The sequence below is a fragment of the Pungitius pungitius genome, chromosome 5 (assembly GCF_949316345.1).
Source record: "Pungitius pungitius chromosome 5, fPunPun2.1, whole genome shotgun sequence".
NCBI lineage: Eukaryota > Metazoa > Chordata > Actinopteri > Perciformes > Gasterosteidae > Pungitius > Pungitius pungitius.
In genome coordinates, this window is record NC_084904.1 from 8,096,540 (window position 1) to 8,111,861 (window position 15,322).

The 15,322-nt window shown below is 38.1% G+C and overlaps 28 non-coding genes across 28 annotated transcripts; all 28 read left to right on the top strand.

The window, feature by feature from the left end:
- Positions 1 to 83, top strand: trnal-aag (transfer RNA leucine (anticodon AAG)). The gene has a single exon. It is a non-coding gene; the product is annotated as a tRNA-Leu (tRNA).
- Positions 84 to 538: 455 nt separating this feature from the next.
- Positions 539 to 621, top strand: trnal-aag (transfer RNA leucine (anticodon AAG)). The gene has a single exon. It is a non-coding gene; the product is annotated as a tRNA-Leu (tRNA).
- Positions 622 to 1,079: 458 nt separating this feature from the next.
- Positions 1,080 to 1,162, top strand: trnal-aag (transfer RNA leucine (anticodon AAG)). Its single transcript has one exon. It is a non-coding gene; the product is annotated as a tRNA-Leu (tRNA).
- Positions 1,163 to 1,617: 455 nt separating this feature from the next.
- On the top strand, positions 1,618 to 1,700 carry trnal-aag (transfer RNA leucine (anticodon AAG)). Its single transcript has one exon. It is a non-coding gene; the product is annotated as a tRNA-Leu (tRNA).
- Positions 1,701 to 2,155: 455 nt separating this feature from the next.
- trnal-aag (transfer RNA leucine (anticodon AAG)) lies at positions 2,156 to 2,238 on the top strand. Its single transcript has one exon. It is a non-coding gene; the product is annotated as a tRNA-Leu (tRNA).
- Positions 2,239 to 2,693: 455 nt separating this feature from the next.
- trnal-aag (transfer RNA leucine (anticodon AAG)) lies at positions 2,694 to 2,776 on the top strand. Its single transcript has one exon. It is a non-coding gene; the product is annotated as a tRNA-Leu (tRNA).
- Positions 2,777 to 3,231: 455 nt separating this feature from the next.
- Positions 3,232 to 3,314, top strand: trnal-aag (transfer RNA leucine (anticodon AAG)). Its single transcript has one exon. It is a non-coding gene; the product is annotated as a tRNA-Leu (tRNA).
- Positions 3,315 to 3,772: 458 nt separating this feature from the next.
- trnal-aag (transfer RNA leucine (anticodon AAG)) lies at positions 3,773 to 3,855 on the top strand. The gene has a single exon. It is a non-coding gene; the product is annotated as a tRNA-Leu (tRNA).
- A 455-nt stretch (positions 3,856 to 4,310) lies between these two features.
- Positions 4,311 to 4,393, top strand: trnal-aag (transfer RNA leucine (anticodon AAG)). Its single transcript has one exon. It is a non-coding gene; the product is annotated as a tRNA-Leu (tRNA).
- Positions 4,394 to 4,848: 455 nt separating this feature from the next.
- On the top strand, positions 4,849 to 4,931 carry trnal-aag (transfer RNA leucine (anticodon AAG)). Its single transcript has one exon. It is a non-coding gene; the product is annotated as a tRNA-Leu (tRNA).
- A 455-nt stretch (positions 4,932 to 5,386) lies between these two features.
- On the top strand, positions 5,387 to 5,469 carry trnal-aag (transfer RNA leucine (anticodon AAG)). The gene has a single exon. It is a non-coding gene; the product is annotated as a tRNA-Leu (tRNA).
- Positions 5,470 to 6,465: 996 nt separating this feature from the next.
- trnal-aag (transfer RNA leucine (anticodon AAG)) lies at positions 6,466 to 6,548 on the top strand. Its single transcript has one exon. It is a non-coding gene; the product is annotated as a tRNA-Leu (tRNA).
- Positions 6,549 to 7,003: 455 nt separating this feature from the next.
- Positions 7,004 to 7,086, top strand: trnal-aag (transfer RNA leucine (anticodon AAG)). Its single transcript has one exon. It is a non-coding gene; the product is annotated as a tRNA-Leu (tRNA).
- A 455-nt stretch (positions 7,087 to 7,541) lies between these two features.
- trnal-aag (transfer RNA leucine (anticodon AAG)) lies at positions 7,542 to 7,624 on the top strand. Its single transcript has one exon. It is a non-coding gene; the product is annotated as a tRNA-Leu (tRNA).
- Positions 7,625 to 8,079: 455 nt separating this feature from the next.
- Positions 8,080 to 8,162, top strand: trnal-aag (transfer RNA leucine (anticodon AAG)). The gene has a single exon. It is a non-coding gene; the product is annotated as a tRNA-Leu (tRNA).
- A 455-nt stretch (positions 8,163 to 8,617) lies between these two features.
- On the top strand, positions 8,618 to 8,700 carry trnal-aag (transfer RNA leucine (anticodon AAG)). Its single transcript has one exon. It is a non-coding gene; the product is annotated as a tRNA-Leu (tRNA).
- Positions 8,701 to 9,155: 455 nt separating this feature from the next.
- On the top strand, positions 9,156 to 9,238 carry trnal-aag (transfer RNA leucine (anticodon AAG)). The gene has a single exon. It is a non-coding gene; the product is annotated as a tRNA-Leu (tRNA).
- A 455-nt stretch (positions 9,239 to 9,693) lies between these two features.
- trnal-aag (transfer RNA leucine (anticodon AAG)) lies at positions 9,694 to 9,776 on the top strand. Its single transcript has one exon. It is a non-coding gene; the product is annotated as a tRNA-Leu (tRNA).
- A 455-nt stretch (positions 9,777 to 10,231) lies between these two features.
- On the top strand, positions 10,232 to 10,314 carry trnal-aag (transfer RNA leucine (anticodon AAG)). The gene has a single exon. It is a non-coding gene; the product is annotated as a tRNA-Leu (tRNA).
- Positions 10,315 to 10,769: 455 nt separating this feature from the next.
- Positions 10,770 to 10,852, top strand: trnal-aag (transfer RNA leucine (anticodon AAG)). Its single transcript has one exon. It is a non-coding gene; the product is annotated as a tRNA-Leu (tRNA).
- Positions 10,853 to 11,307: 455 nt separating this feature from the next.
- Positions 11,308 to 11,390, top strand: trnal-aag (transfer RNA leucine (anticodon AAG)). Its single transcript has one exon. It is a non-coding gene; the product is annotated as a tRNA-Leu (tRNA).
- Positions 11,391 to 11,845: 455 nt separating this feature from the next.
- Positions 11,846 to 11,928, top strand: trnal-aag (transfer RNA leucine (anticodon AAG)). The gene has a single exon. It is a non-coding gene; the product is annotated as a tRNA-Leu (tRNA).
- A 458-nt stretch (positions 11,929 to 12,386) lies between these two features.
- On the top strand, positions 12,387 to 12,469 carry trnal-aag (transfer RNA leucine (anticodon AAG)). Its single transcript has one exon. It is a non-coding gene; the product is annotated as a tRNA-Leu (tRNA).
- A 455-nt stretch (positions 12,470 to 12,924) lies between these two features.
- trnal-aag (transfer RNA leucine (anticodon AAG)) lies at positions 12,925 to 13,007 on the top strand. Its single transcript has one exon. It is a non-coding gene; the product is annotated as a tRNA-Leu (tRNA).
- A 455-nt stretch (positions 13,008 to 13,462) lies between these two features.
- On the top strand, positions 13,463 to 13,545 carry trnal-aag (transfer RNA leucine (anticodon AAG)). Its single transcript has one exon. It is a non-coding gene; the product is annotated as a tRNA-Leu (tRNA).
- A 455-nt stretch (positions 13,546 to 14,000) lies between these two features.
- trnal-aag (transfer RNA leucine (anticodon AAG)) lies at positions 14,001 to 14,083 on the top strand. Its single transcript has one exon. It is a non-coding gene; the product is annotated as a tRNA-Leu (tRNA).
- A 455-nt stretch (positions 14,084 to 14,538) lies between these two features.
- trnal-aag (transfer RNA leucine (anticodon AAG)) lies at positions 14,539 to 14,621 on the top strand. The gene has a single exon. It is a non-coding gene; the product is annotated as a tRNA-Leu (tRNA).
- A 455-nt stretch (positions 14,622 to 15,076) lies between these two features.
- trnal-aag (transfer RNA leucine (anticodon AAG)) lies at positions 15,077 to 15,159 on the top strand. Its single transcript has one exon. It is a non-coding gene; the product is annotated as a tRNA-Leu (tRNA).
- The last annotated feature ends 163 nt before the right edge of the window (positions 15,160 to 15,322 follow it).

Below are 15,322 nucleotides of genomic sequence, written 5' to 3' on the forward strand. Positions count from 1 at the left end.
GTCAGGATGGCCGAGTGGTCTAAGGCGCTGCGTTAAGGTCGCAGTCTCCCCTGGAGGCGTGGGTTCAAATCCCACTTCTGACAAATGGTCTCGCTTCTTCGTTGGATATGTTTTTTGAAAGGTATTTGGAAACGAAGATCAGAGATGGATTTTATGTTAAGTTACAGAAGTTGTAATCACAAAGAAATTAATGCATTTAAATGCTCTCGACATACCATAAAATACAAACCACTTTTGACTTAATTTTTCAACTTTGGAAACGTATTGCTGCCAGAAGTGTTTAGGTTTTGTAAGTCCAAAAAATGACGTTGGAAGGTAAACCTTGAAAAAAGGCCATAATGTAACAAAGTAATCTACCTTAAAAATGCACTTATGTCAATGCTACACACAGTGCCTCAAGAAATGACGCTCCAGCACGGCACTATATCACATCTGATATTTCATGCTGTGTTGTACAAAAGATAAGGAATTCAACAACATAGTCAATAAAGGACATCCTGGTATTTATTATAATTTCAATGCCTTACATCATTTTCAAGTCAGGATGGCCGAGTGGTCTAAGGCGCTGCGTTAAGGTCGCAGTCTTCCCTGGAGGCGTGGGTTCAAATCCCACTTCTGACAAATGGTCTCGCTTCTTCGTTGGATATGTTGTTTGTTGAAAGGTATTTGGAAATGAAGATCAGAGATGGATTTTATGTTAAGTTACAGATGTTGTAATCACAAAGAAATTAATGCATTTAAATGCTCTCGACATACCATAAAATACAAACCACTTTTGACTTAATTTTTCAACTTTGGAAACGTATTGCTGCCAGAAGTGTTTAGGTTTTGTAAGTCCAAAACATGAGGTTGGAAGGTAAACCTTGAAAACAGGCCATAATGTAACAAAGTAATCTACCTTAAAAATGCACTTATGTCAATGCTACACACAGTGCCTCAAGAAATGACGCTCCAGCACGGCACTATATCACATCTGATATTTCATGCTGTGTTGTACAAAATATGCGGAATTCACCAACATAGTCAATAAAGGACATCCTGGTATTTATTATAATTTCAATGCCTTACATCGATTTTAAGTCAGGATGGCCGAGTGGTCTAAGGCGCTGCGTTAAGGTCGCAGTCTCCCCTGGAGGCGTGGGTTCAAATCCCACTTCTGACAAATGGTCTCGCTTCTTCGTTGGATATGTTTGTTGAAAGGTATTTGGAAACGAAGATCAGAGATGGATTTTATGTTAAGTTACAGAAGTTGTAATCACAAAGAAATTAATGCATTTAAATGCTCTCGACATACCATAAAATACAAACCACTTTTGACTTAATTTTTCAACTTTGGAAACGTATTGCTGCCAGAAGTGTTTAGGTTTTGTAAGTCCAAAACATGAGGTTGGAAGGTAAACCTTGAAAACAGGCCATAATGTAACAAAGTAATCTACCTTAAAAATGCACTTATGTCAATGCTACACACAGTGCCTCAAGAAATGACGCTCCAGCACGGCACTATATCACATCTGATATTTCATGCTGTGTTGTACAAAAGATGCGGAATTCACCAACATAGTCAATAAAGGACATCCTGGTATTTATTATAATTTCAATGCCTTACATCATTTTCAAGTCAGGATGGCCGAGTGGTCTAAGGCGCTGCGTTAAGGTCGCAGTCTCCCCTGGAGGCGTGGGTTCAAATCCCACTTCTGACAAATGGTCTCGCTTCTTCATTGGATATGTTTGTTGAAAGGTATTTGGAAACGAAGATCAGAGATGGATTTTATGTTAAGTTACAGATGTTGTAATCACAAAGAAATTAATGCATTTAAATGCTCTCGACATACCATAAAATACAAACCACTTTTGACTTAATTTTTCAACTTTGGAAACGTATTGCTGCCAGAAGTGTTTAGGTTTTGTAAGTCCAAAAAATGACGTTGGAAGGTAAACCTGGAAAAAAGGCCATAATGTAACAAAGTAATCTACCTTAAAAATGCACTTATGTCAATGCTACACACAGTGCCTCAAGAAATGACGCTCCAGCACGGCACTATATCACATCTGATATTTCATGCTGTGTTGTACAAAAGATGCGGAATTCAACAACATAGTCAATAAAGGACATCCTGGTATTTATTATAATTTCTATGCCTTACATCATTTTCAAGTCAGGATGGCCGAGTGGTCTAAGGCGCTGCGTTAAGGTCGCAGTCTCCCCTGGAGGCGTGGGTTCAAATCCCACTTCTGACAAATGGTCTCGCTTCTTCGTTGGATATGTTTGTTGAAAGGTATTTGGAAACGAAGATCAGAGATGGATTTTATGTTAAGTTACAGATGTTGTAATCACAAAGAAATTAATGCATTTAAATGCTCTCGACATACCATAAAATACAAACCACTTTTGACTTAATTTTTCAACTTTGGAAACGTATTGCTGCCAGAAGTGTTTAGGTTTTGTAAGTCCAAAACATGAGGTTGGAAGGTAAACCTTGAAAACAGGCCATAATGTTACAAAGTAATCTACCTTAAAAATGCACTTATGTCAATGCTACACACAGTGCCTCAAGAAATGACGCTCCAGCACGGCACTATATCACATCTGATATTTCATGCTGTGTTGTACAAAAGATGCGGAATTCAACAACATAGTCAATAAAGGACATCCTGGTATTTATTATAATTTCTATGCCTTACATCATTTTCAAGTCAGGATGGCCGAGTGGTCTAAGGCGCTGCGTTAAGGTCGCAGTCTCCCCTGGAGGCGTGGGTTCAAATCCCACTTCTGACAAATGGTCTCGCTTCTTCGTTGGATATGTTTGTTGAAAGGTATTTGGAAACGAAGATCAGAGATGGATTTTATGTTAAGTTACAGAAGTTGTAATCACAAAGAAATTAATGCATTTAAATGCTCTCGACATACCATAAAATACAAACCACTTTTGACTTAATTTTTCAACTTTGGAAACGTATTGCTGCCAGAAGTGTTTAGGTTTTGTAAGTCCAAAAAATGACGTTGGAAGGTAAACCTTGAAAAAAGGCCATAATGTAACAAAGTAATCTACCTTAAAAATGCACTTATGTCAATGCTACACACAGTGCCTCAAGAAATGACGCTCCAGCACGGCACTATATCACATCTGATATTTCATGCTGTGTTGTACAAAAGATAAGGAATTCAACAACATAGTCAATAAAGGACATCCTGGTATTTATTATAATTCCAATGCCTTACATCATTTTCAAGTCAGGATGGCCGAGTGGTCTAAGGCGCTGCGTTAAGGTCGCAGTCTTCCCTGGAGGCGTGGGTTCAAATCCCACTTCTGACAAATGGTCTCGCTTCTTCGTTGGATATGTTGTTTGTTGAAAGGTATTTGGAAATGAAGATCAGAGATGGATTTTATGTTAAGTTACAGATGTTGTAATCACAAAGAAATTAATGCATTTAAATGCTCTCGACATACCATAAAATACAAACCACTTTTGACTTAATTTTTCAACTTTGGAAACGTATTGCTGCCAGAAGTGTTTAGGTTTTGTAAGTCCAAAACATGAGGTTGGAAGGTAAACCTTGAAAACAGGCCATAATGTAACAAAGTAATCTACCTTAAAAATGCACTTATGTCAATGCTACACACAGTGCCTCAAGAAATGACGCTCCAGCACGGCACTATATCACATCTGATATTTCATGCTGTGTTGTACAAAATATGCGGAATTCACCAACATAGTCAATAAAGGACATCCTGGTATTTATTATAATTTCAATGCCTTACATCGATTTTAAGTCAGGATGGCCGAGTGGTCTAAGGCGCTGCGTTAAGGTCGCAGTCTCCCCTGGAGGCGTGGGTTCAAATCCCACTTCTGACAAATGGTCTCGCTTCTTCGTTGGATATGTTTGTTGAAAGGTATTTGGAAACGAAGATCAGAGATGGATTTTATGTTAAGTTACAGAAGTTGTAATCACAAAGAAATTAATGCATTTAAATGCTCTCGACATACCATAAAATACAAACCACTTTTGACTTAATTTTTCAACTTTGGAAACGTATTGCTGCCAGAAGTGTTTAGGTTTTGTAAGTCCAAAACATGAGGTTGGAAGGTAAACCTTGAAAACAGGCCATAATGTAACAAAGTAATCTACCTTAAAAATGCACTTATGTCAATGCTACACACAGTGCCTCAAGAAATGACGCTCCAGCACGGCACTATATCACATCTGATATTTCATGCTGTGTTGTACAAAAGATGCGGAATTCACCAACATAGTCAATAAAGGACATCCTGGTATTTATTATAATTTCAATGCCTTACATCATTTTCAAGTCAGGATGGCCGAGTGGTCTAAGGCGCTGCGTTAAGGTCGCAGTCTCCCCTGGAGGCGTGGGTTCAAATCCCACTTCTGACAAATGGTCTCGCTTCTTCATTGGATATGTTTGTTGAAAGGTATTTGGAAACGAAGATCAGAGATGGATTTTATGTTAAGTTACAGATGTTGTAATCACAAAGAAATTAATGCATTTAAATGCTCTCGACATACCATAAAATACAAACCACTTTTGACTTAATTTTTCAACTTTGGAAACGTATTGCTGCCAGAAGTGTTTAGGTTTTGTAAGTCCAAAAAATGACGTTGGAAGGTAAACCTGGAAAAAAGGCCATAATGTAACAAAGTAATCTACCTTAAAAATGCACTTACGTCAATGCTACACACAGTGCCTCAAGAAATGACGCTCCAGCACGGCACTATATCACATCTGATATTTCATGCTGTGTTGTACAAAAGATGCGGAATTCACCAACATAGTCAATAAAGGACATCCTGGTATTTATTATAATTTCAATGCCTTACATCGATTTTAAGTCAGGATGGCCGAGTGGTCTAAGGCGCTGCGTTAAGGTCGCAGTCTCCCCTGGAGGCGTGGGTTCAAATCCCACTTCTGACAAATGGTCTCGCTTCTTCGTTGGATATGTTTGTTGAAAGGTATTTGGAAACGAAGATCAGAGATGGATTTTATGTTAAGTTACAGATGTTGTAATCACAAAGAAATTAATGCATTTAAATGCTCTCGACATACCATAAAATACAAACCACTTTTGACTTAATTTTTCAACTTTGGAAACGTATTGCTGCCAGAAGTGTTTAGGTTTTGTAAGTCCAAAAAATGACGTTGGAAGGTAAACCTTGAAAACAGGCCATAATGTAACAAAGTAATCTACCTTAAAAATGCACTTATGTCAATGCTACACACAGTGCCTCAAGAAATGACGCTCCAGCACGGCACTATATCACATCTGATATTTCATGCTGTGTTGTACAAAAGATGCGGAATTCAACAACATAGTCAATAAAGGACATCCTGGTATTTATTATAATTTCAATGCCTTACATCATTTTTAAGTCAGGATGGCCGAGTGGTCTAAGGCGCTGCGTTAAGGTCGCAGTCTCCCCTGGAGGCGTGGGTTCAAATCCCACTTCTGACAAATGGTCTCGCTTCTTCGTTGGATATGTTGTTTGTTGAAAGGTATTTGGAAACGAAGATCAGAGATGGATTTTATGTTAAGTTACAGATGTTGTAATCACAAAGAAATTAATGCATTTAAATGCTCTCGACATACCATAAAATACAAACCACTTTTGACCTAATTTTTCAACTTTGGAAACGTATTGCTGCCAGAAGTGTTTAGGTTTTGTAAGTCCAAAACATGAGGTTGGAAGGTAAACCTTGAAAACAGGCCATAATGTAACAAAGTAATCTACCTTAAAAATGCACTTATGTCAATGCTACACACAGTGCCTCAAGAAATGACGCTCCAGCACGGCACTATATCACATCTGATATTTCATGCTGTGTTGTACAAAAGATAAGGAATTCAACAACATAGTCAATAAAGGACATCCTGGTATTTATTATAATTTCAATGCCGTACATGATTTTCAAGTCAGGATGGCCGAGTGGTCTAAGGCGCTGCGTTAAGGTCGCAGTCTCCCCTGGAGGCGTGGGTTCAAATCCGACTTCTGACAAATGGTCTCGCTTCTTCGTTGGATATGTTTGTTGAAAGGTATTTGGAAACGAAGATCAGAGATGGATTTTATGTTAAGTTACAGATGTTGTAATCACAAAGAAATTAATGCATTTAAATGCTCTCGACATACCATAAAATACAAACCACTTTTGACTTAATTTTTCAACTTTGGAAACGTATTGCTGCCAGAAGTGTTTAGGTTTTGTAAGTCCAAAACATGAGGTTGGAAGGTAAACCTTGAAAACAGGCCATAATGTAACAAAGTAATCTACCTTAAAAATGCACTTATGTCAATGCTACACACAGTTCCTCAAGAAATGACGCTCCAGCACGGCACTATATCACATCTGATATTTCATGCTGTGTTGTACAAAAGATGCGGAATTCACCAACATAGTCAATAAAGGACATCCTGGTATTTATTATAATTTCAATGCCTTACATCGATTTTAAGTCAGGATGGCCGAGTGGTCTAAGGCGCTGCGTTAAGGTCGCAGTCTCCCCTGGAGGCGTGGGTTCAAATCCCACTTCTGACAAATGGTCTCGCTTCTTCGTTGGATATGTTTGTTGAAAGGTATTTGGAAACGAAGATCAGAGATGGATTTTATGTTAAGTTACAGAAGTTGTAATCACAAAGAAATTAATGCATTTAAATGCTCTCGACATACCATAAAATACAAACCACTTTTGACTTAATTTTTCAACTTTGGAAACGTATTGCTGCCAGAAGTGTTTAGGTTTTGTAAGTCCAAAAAATGACGTTGGAAGGTAAACCTTGAAAACAGGCCATAATGTAACAAAGTAATCTACCTTAAAAATGCACTTATGTCAATGCTACACACAGTGCCTCAAGAAATGACGCTCCAGCACGGCACTATATCACATCTGATATTTCATGCTGTGTTGTACAAAAGATGCGGAATTCAACAACATAGTCAATAAAGGACATCCTGGTATTTATTATAATTTCAATGCCTTACATCATTTTTAAGTCAGGATGGCCAAGTGGTCTAAGGCGCTGCGTTAAGGTCGCAGTCTCCCCTGGAGGCGTGGGTTCAAATCCCACTTCTGACAAATGGTCTCGCTTCTTCGTTGGATATGTTTGTTGAAAGGTATTTGGAAACGAAGATCAGAGATGGATTTTATGTTAAGTTACAGATGTTGTAATCACAAAGAAATTAATGCATTTAAATGCTCTCGACATACCATAAAATACAAACCACTTTTGACTTAATTTTTCAACTTTGGAAACGTATTGCTGCCAGAAGTGTTTAGGTTTTGTAAGTCCAAAACATGAGGTTGGAAGGTAAACCTTGAAAACAGGCCATAATGTAACAAAGTAATCTACCTTAAAAATGCACTTATGTCAATGCTACACACAGTGCCTCAAGAAATGACGCTCCAGCACGGCACTATATCACATCTGATATTTCATGCTATGTTGTACAAAAGATGCGGAATTCAACAACATAGTCAATAAAGGACATCCTGGTATTTATTATAATTTCTATGCCTTACATCATTTTCAAGTCAGGATGGCCGAGTGGTCTAAGGCGCTGCGTTAAGGTCGCAGTCTCCCCTGGAGGCGTGGGTTCAAATCCCACTTCTGACAAATGGTCTCGCTTCTTCGTTGGATATGTTTGTTGAAAGGTATTTGGAAACGAAGATCAGAGATGGATTTTATGTTAAGTTACAGAAGTTGTAATCACAAAGAAATTAATGCATTTAAATGCTCTCGACATACCATAAAATACAAACCACTTTTGACTTAATTTTTCAACTTTGGAAACGTATTGCTGCCAGAAGTGTTTAGGTTTTGTAAGTCCAAAACATGAGGTTGGAAGGTAAACCTTGAAAACAGGCCATAATGTAACAAAGTAATCTACCTTAAAAATGCACTTATGTCAATGCTACACACAGTGCCTCAAGAAATGACGCTCCAGCACGGCACTATATCACATCTGATATTTCATGCTGTGTTGTACAAAAGATGCGGAATTCACCAACATAGTCAATAAAGGACATCCTGGTATTTATTATAATTTCAATGCCTTACATCGATTTTAAGTCAGGATGGCCGAGTGGTCTAAGGCGCTGCGTTAAGGTCGCAGTCTCCCCTGGAGGCGTGGGTTCAAATCCCACTTCTGACAAATGGTCTTGCTTCTTCGTTGGATATGTTTGTTGAAAGGTATTTGGAAACGAAGATCAGAGATGGATTTTATGTTAAGTTACAGAAGTTGTAATCACAAAGAAATTAATGCATTTAAATGCTCTCGACATACCATAAAATACAAACCACTTTTGACTTAATTTTTCAACTTTGGAAACGTATTGCTGCCAGAAGTGTTTAGGTTTTGTAAGTCCAAAAAATGACGTTGGAAGGTAAACCTTGAAAACAGGCCATAATGTAACAAAGTAATCTACCTTAAAAATGCACTTATGTCAATGCTACACACAGTGCCTCAAGAAATGACGCTCCAGCACGGCACTATATCACATCTGATATTTCATGCTGTGTTGTACAAAAGATGCGGAATTCAACAACATAGTCAATAAAGGACATCCTGGTATTTATTATAATTTCAATGCCTTACATCATTTTTAAGTCAGGATGGCCAAGTGGTCTAAGGCGCTGCGTTAAGGTCGCAGTCTCCCCTGGAGGCGTGGGTTCAAATCCCACTTCTGACAAATGGTCTCGCTTCTTCGTTGGATATGTTTGTTGAAAGGTATTTGGAAACGAAGATCAGAGATGGATTTTATGTTAAGTTACAGATGTTGTAATCACAAAGAAATTAATGCATTTAAATGCTCTCGACATACCATAAAATACAAACCACTTTTGACTTAATTTTTCAACTTTGGAAACGTATTGCTGCCAGAAGTGTTTAGGTTTTGTAAGTCCAAAACATGAGGTTGGAAGGTAAACCTTGAAAACAGGCCATAATGTAACAAAGTAATCTACCTTAAAAATGCACTTATGTCAATGCTACACACAGTGCCTCAAGAAATGACGCTCCAGCACGGCACTATATCACATCTGATATTTCATGCTATGTTGTACAAAAGATGCGGAATTCAACAACATAGTCAATAAAGGACATCCTGGTATTTATTATAATTTCTATGCCTTACATCATTTTCAAGTCAGGATGGCCGAGTGGTCTAAGGCGCTGCGTTAAGGTCGCAGTCTCCCCTGGAGGCGTGGGTTCAAATCCCACTTCTGACAAATGGTCTCGCTTCTTCGTTGGATATGTTTGTTGAAAGGTATTTGGAAACGAAGATCAGAGATGGATTTTATGTTAAGTTACAGAAGTTGTAATCACAAAGAAATTAATGCATTTAAATGCTCTCGACATACCATAAAATACAAACCACTTTTGACTTAATTTTTCAACTTTGGAAACGTATTGCTGCCAGAAGTGTTTAGGTTTTGTAAGTCCAAAACATGAGGTTGGAAGGTAAACCTTGAAAACAGGCCATAATGTAACAAAGTAATCTACCTTAAAAATGCACTTATGTCAATGCTACACACAGTGCCTCAAGAAATGACGCTCCAGCACGGCACTATATCACATCTGATATTTCATGCTGTGTTGTACAAAAGATGCGGAATTCACCAACATAGTCAATAAAGGACATCCTGGTATTTATTATAATTTCAATGCCTTACATCGATTTTAAGTCAGGATGGCCGAGTGGTCTAAGGCGCTGCGTTAAGGTCGCAGTCTCCCCTGGAGGCGTGGGTTCAAATCCCACTTCTGACAAATGGTCTCGCTTCTTCGTTGGATATGTTTGTTGAAAGGTATTTGGAAACGAAGATCAGAGATGGATTTTATGTTAAGTTACAGAAGTTGTAATCACAAAGAAATTAATGCATTTAAATGCTCTCGACATACCATAAAATACAAACCACTTTTGACTTAATTTTTCAACTTTGGAAACGTATTGCTGCCAGAAGTGTTTAGGTTTTGTAAGTCCAAAACATGAGGTTGGAAGGTAAACCTTGAAAACAGGCCATAATGTAACAAAGTAATCTACCTTAAAAATGCACTTATGTCAATGCTACACACAGTGCCTCAAGAAATGACGCTCCAGCACGGCACTATATCACATCTGATATTTCATGCTGTGTTGTACAAAAGATGCGGAATTCACCAACATAGTCAATAAAGGACATCCTGGTATTTATTATAATTTCAATGCCTTACATCATTTTCAAGTCAGGATGGCCGAGTGGTCTAAGGCGCTGCGTTAAGGTCGCAGTCTCCCCTGGAGGCGTGGGTTCAAATCCCACTTCTGACAAATGGTCTCGCTTCTTCATTGGATATGTTTGTTGAAAGGTATTTGGAAACGAAGATCAGAGATGGATTTTATGTTAAGTTACAGATGTTGTAATCACAAAGAAATTAATGCATTTAAATGCTCTCGACATACCATAAAATACAAACCACTTTTGACTTAATTTTTCAACTTTGGAAACGTATTGCTGCCAGAAGTGTTTAGGTTTTGTAAGTCCAAAAAATGACGTTGGAAGGTAAACCTGGAAAAAAGGCCATAATGTAACAAAGTAATCTACCTTAAAAATGCACTTATGTCAATGCTACACACAGTGCCTCAAGAAATGACGCTCCAGCACGGCACTATATCACATCTGATATTTCATGCTGTGTTGTACAAAAGATGCGGAATTCAACAACATAGTCAATAAAGGACATCCTGGTATTTATTATAATTTCTATGCCTTACATCATTTTCAAGTCAGGATGGCCGAGTGGTCTAAGGCGCTGCGTTAAGGTCGCAGTCTCCCCTGGAGGCGTGGGTTCAAATCCCACTTCTGACAAATGGTCTCGCTTCTTCGTTGGATATGTTTGTTGAAAGGTATTTGGAAACGAAGATCAGAGATGGATTTTATGTTAAGTTACAGATGTTGTAATCACAAAGAAATTAATGCATTTAAATGCTCTCGACATACCATAAAATACAAACCACTTTTGACTTAATTTTTCAACTTTGGAAACGTATTGCTGCCAGAAGTGTTTAGGTTTTGTAAGTCCAAAACATGAGGTTGGAAGGTAAACCTTGAAAACAGGCCATAATGTTACAAAGTAATCTACCTTAAAAATGCACTTATGTCAATGCTACACACAGTGCCTCAAGAAATGACGCTCCAGCACGGCACTATATCACATCTGATATTTCATGCTGTGTTGTACAAAAGATGCGGAATTCAACAACATAGTCAATAAAGGACATCCTGGTATTTATTATAATTTCTATGCCTTACATCATTTTCAAGTCAGGATGGCCGAGTGGTCTAAGGCGCTGCGTTAAGGTCGCAGTCTCCCCTGGAGGCGTGGGTTCAAATCCCACTTCTGACAAATGGTCTCGCTTCTTCGTTGGATATGTTTGTTGAAAGGTATTTGGAAACGAAGATCAGAGATGGATTTTATGTTAAGTTACAGAAGTTGTAATCACAAAGAAATTAATGCATTTAAATGCTCTCGACATACCATAAAATACAAACCACTTTTGACTTAATTTTTCAACTTTGGAAACGTATTGCTGCCAGAAGTGTTTAGGTTTTGTAAGTCCAAAAAATGACGTTGGAAGGTAAACCTTGAAAAAAGGCCATAATGTAACAAAGTAATCTACCTTAAAAATGCACTTATGTCAATGCTACACACAGTGCCTCAAGAAATGACGCTCCAGCACGGCACTATATCACATCTGATATTTCATGCTGTGTTGTACAAAAGATAAGGAATTCAACAACATAGTCAATAAAGGACATCCTGGTATTTATTATAATTTCAATGCCTTACATCATTTTCAAGTCAGGATGGCCGAGTGGTCTAAGGCGCTGCGTTAAGGTCGCAGTCTTCCCTGGAGGCGTGGGTTCAAATCCCACTTCTGACAAATGGTCTCGCTTCTTCGTTGGATATGTTGTTTGTTGAAAGGTATTTGGAAATGAAGATCAGAGATGGATTTTATGTTAAGTTACAGATGTTGTAATCACAAAGAAATTAATGCATTTAAATGCTCTCGACATACCATAAAATACAAACCACTTTTGACTTAATTTTTCAACTTTGGAAACGTATTGCTGCCAGAAGTGTTTAGGTTTTGTAAGTCCAAAACATGAGGTTGGAAGGTAAACCTTGAAAACAGGCCATAATGTAACAAAGTAATCTACCTTAAAAATGCACTTATGTCAATGCTACACACAGTGCCTCAAGAAATGACGCTCCAGCACGGCACTATATCACATCTGATATTTCATGCTGTGTTGTACAAAATATGCGGAATTCACCAACATAGTCAATAAAGGACATCCTGGTATTTATTATAATTTCAATGCCTTACATCGATTTTAAGTCAGGATGGCCGAGTGGTCTAAGGCGCTGCGTTAAGGTCGCAGTCTCCCCTGGAGGCGTGGGTTCAAATCCCACTTCTGACAAATGGTCTCGCTTCTTCGTTGGATATGTTTGTTGAAAGGTATTTGGAAACGAAGATCAGAGATGGATTTTATGTTAAGTTACAGAAGTTGTAATCACAAAGAAATTAATGCATTTAAATGCTCTCGACATACCATAAAATACAAACCACTTTTGACTTAATTTTTCAACTTTGGAAACGTATTGCTGCCAGAAGTGTTTAGGTTTTGTAAGTCCAAAACATGAGGTTGGAAGGTAAACCTTGAAAACAGGCCATAATGTAACAAAGTAATCTACCTTAAAAATGCACTTATGTCAATGCTACACACAGTGCCTCAAGAAATGACGCTCCAGCACGGCACTATATCACATCTGATATTTCATGCTGTGTTGTACAAAAGATGCGGAATTCACCAACATAGTCAATAAAGGACATCCTGGTATTTATTATAATTTCAATGCCTTACATCGATTTTAAGTCAGGATGGCCGAGTGGTCTAAGGCGCTGCGTTAAGGTCGCAGTCTCCCCTGGAGGCGTGGGTTCAAATCCCACTTCTGACAAATGGTCTCGCTTCTTCGTTGGATATGTTTGTTGAAAGGTATTTGGAAACGAAGATCAGAGATGGATTTTATGTTAAGTTACAGAAGTTGTAATCACAAAGAAATTAATGCATTTAAATGCTCTCGACATACCATAAAATACAAACCACTTTTGACTTAATTTTTCAACTTTGGAAACGTATTGCTGCCAGAAGTGTTTAGGTTTTGTAAGTCCAAAACATGAGGTTGGAAGGTAAACCTTGAAAACAGGCCATAATGTAACAAAGTAATCTACCTTAAAAATGCACTTATGTCAATGCTACACACAGTGCCTCAAGAAATGACGCTCCAGCACGGCACTATATCACATCTGATATTTCATGCTGTGTTGTACAAAAGATGCGGAATTCACCAACATAGTCAATAAAGGACATCCTGGTATTTATTATAATTTCAATGCCTTACATCATTTTCAAGTCAGGATGGCCGAGTGGTCTAAGGCGCTGCGTTAAGGTCGCAGTCTCCCCTGGAGGCGTGGGTTCAAATCCCACTTCTGACAAATGGTCTCGCTTCTTCATTGGATATGTTTGTTGAAAGGTATTTGGAAACGAAGATCAGAGATGGATTTTATGTTAAGTTACAGATGTTGTAATCACAAAGAAATTAATGCATTTAAATGCTCTCGACATACCATAAAATACAAACCACTTTTGACTTAATTTTTCAACTTTGGAAACGTATTGCTGCCAGAAGTGTTTAGGTTTTGTAAGTCCAAAAAATGACGTTGGAAGGTAAACCTGGAAAAAAGGCCATAATGTAACAAAGTAATCTACCTTAAAAATGCACTTATGTCAATGCTACACACAGTGCCTCAAGAAATGACGCTCCAGCACGGCACTATATCACATCTGATATTTCATGCTGTGTTGTACAAAAGATGCGGAATTCAACAACATAGTCAATAAAGGACATCCTGGTATTTATTATAATTTCTATGCCTTACATCATTTTCAAGTCAGGATGGCCGAGTGGTCTAAGGCGCTGCGTTAAGGTCGCAGTCTCCCCTGGAGGCGTGGGTTCAAATCCCACTTCTGACAAATGGTCTCGCTTCTTCGTTGGATATGTTTGTTGAAAGGTATTTGGAAACGAAGATCAGAGATGGATTTTATGTTAAGTTACAGATGTTGTAATCACAAAGAAATTAATGCATTTAAATGCTCTCGACATACCATAAAATACAAACCACTTTTGACTTAATTTTTCAACTTTGGAAACGTATTGCTGCCAGAAGTGTTTAGGTTTTGTAAGTCCAAAACATGAGGTTGGAAGGTAAACCTTGAAAACAGGCCATAATGTTACAAAGTAATCTACCTTAAAAATGCACTTATGTCAATGCTACACACAGTGCCTCAAGAAATGACGCTCCAGCACGGCACTATATCACATCTGATATTTCATGCTGTGTTGTACAAAAGATGCGGAATTCAACAACATAGTCAATAAAGGACATCCTGGTATTTATTATAATTTCTATGCCTTACATCATTTTCAAGTCAGGATGGCCGAGTGGTCTAAGGCGCTGCGTTAAGGTCGCAGTCTCCCCTGGAGGCGTGGGTTCAAATCCCACTTCTGACAAATGGTCTCGCTTCTTCGTTGGATATGTTTGTTGAAAGGTATTTGGAAACGAAGATCAGAGATGGATTTTATGTTAAGTTACAGAAGTTGTAATCACAAAGAAATTAATGCATTTAAATGCTCTCGACATACCATAAAATACAAACCACTTTTGACTTAATTTTTCAACTTTGGAAACGTATTGCTGCCAGAAGTGTTTAGGTTTTGTAAGTCCAAAAAATGACGTTGGAAGGTAAACCTTGAAAAAAGGCCATAATGTAACAAAGTAATCTACCTTAAAAATGCACTTATGTCAATGCTACACACAGTGCCTCAAGAAATGACGCTCCAGCACGGCACTATATCACATCTGATATTTCATGCTGTGTTGTACAAAAGATAAGGAATTCAACAACATAGTCAATAAAGGACATCCTGGTATTTATTATAATTTCAATGCCTTACATCATTTTCAAGTCAGGATGGCCGAGTGGTCTAAGGCGCTGCGTTAAGGTCGCAGTCTTCCCTGGAGGCGTGGGTTCAAATCCCACTTCTGACAAATGGTCTCGCTTCTTCGTTGGATATGTTGTTTGTTGAAAGGTATTTGGAAATGAAGATCAGAGATGGATTTTATGTTAAGTTACAGATGTTGTAATCACAAAGAAATTAATGCATTTAAATGCTCTCGACATACCATAAAATACAAACCACTTTTGACTTAA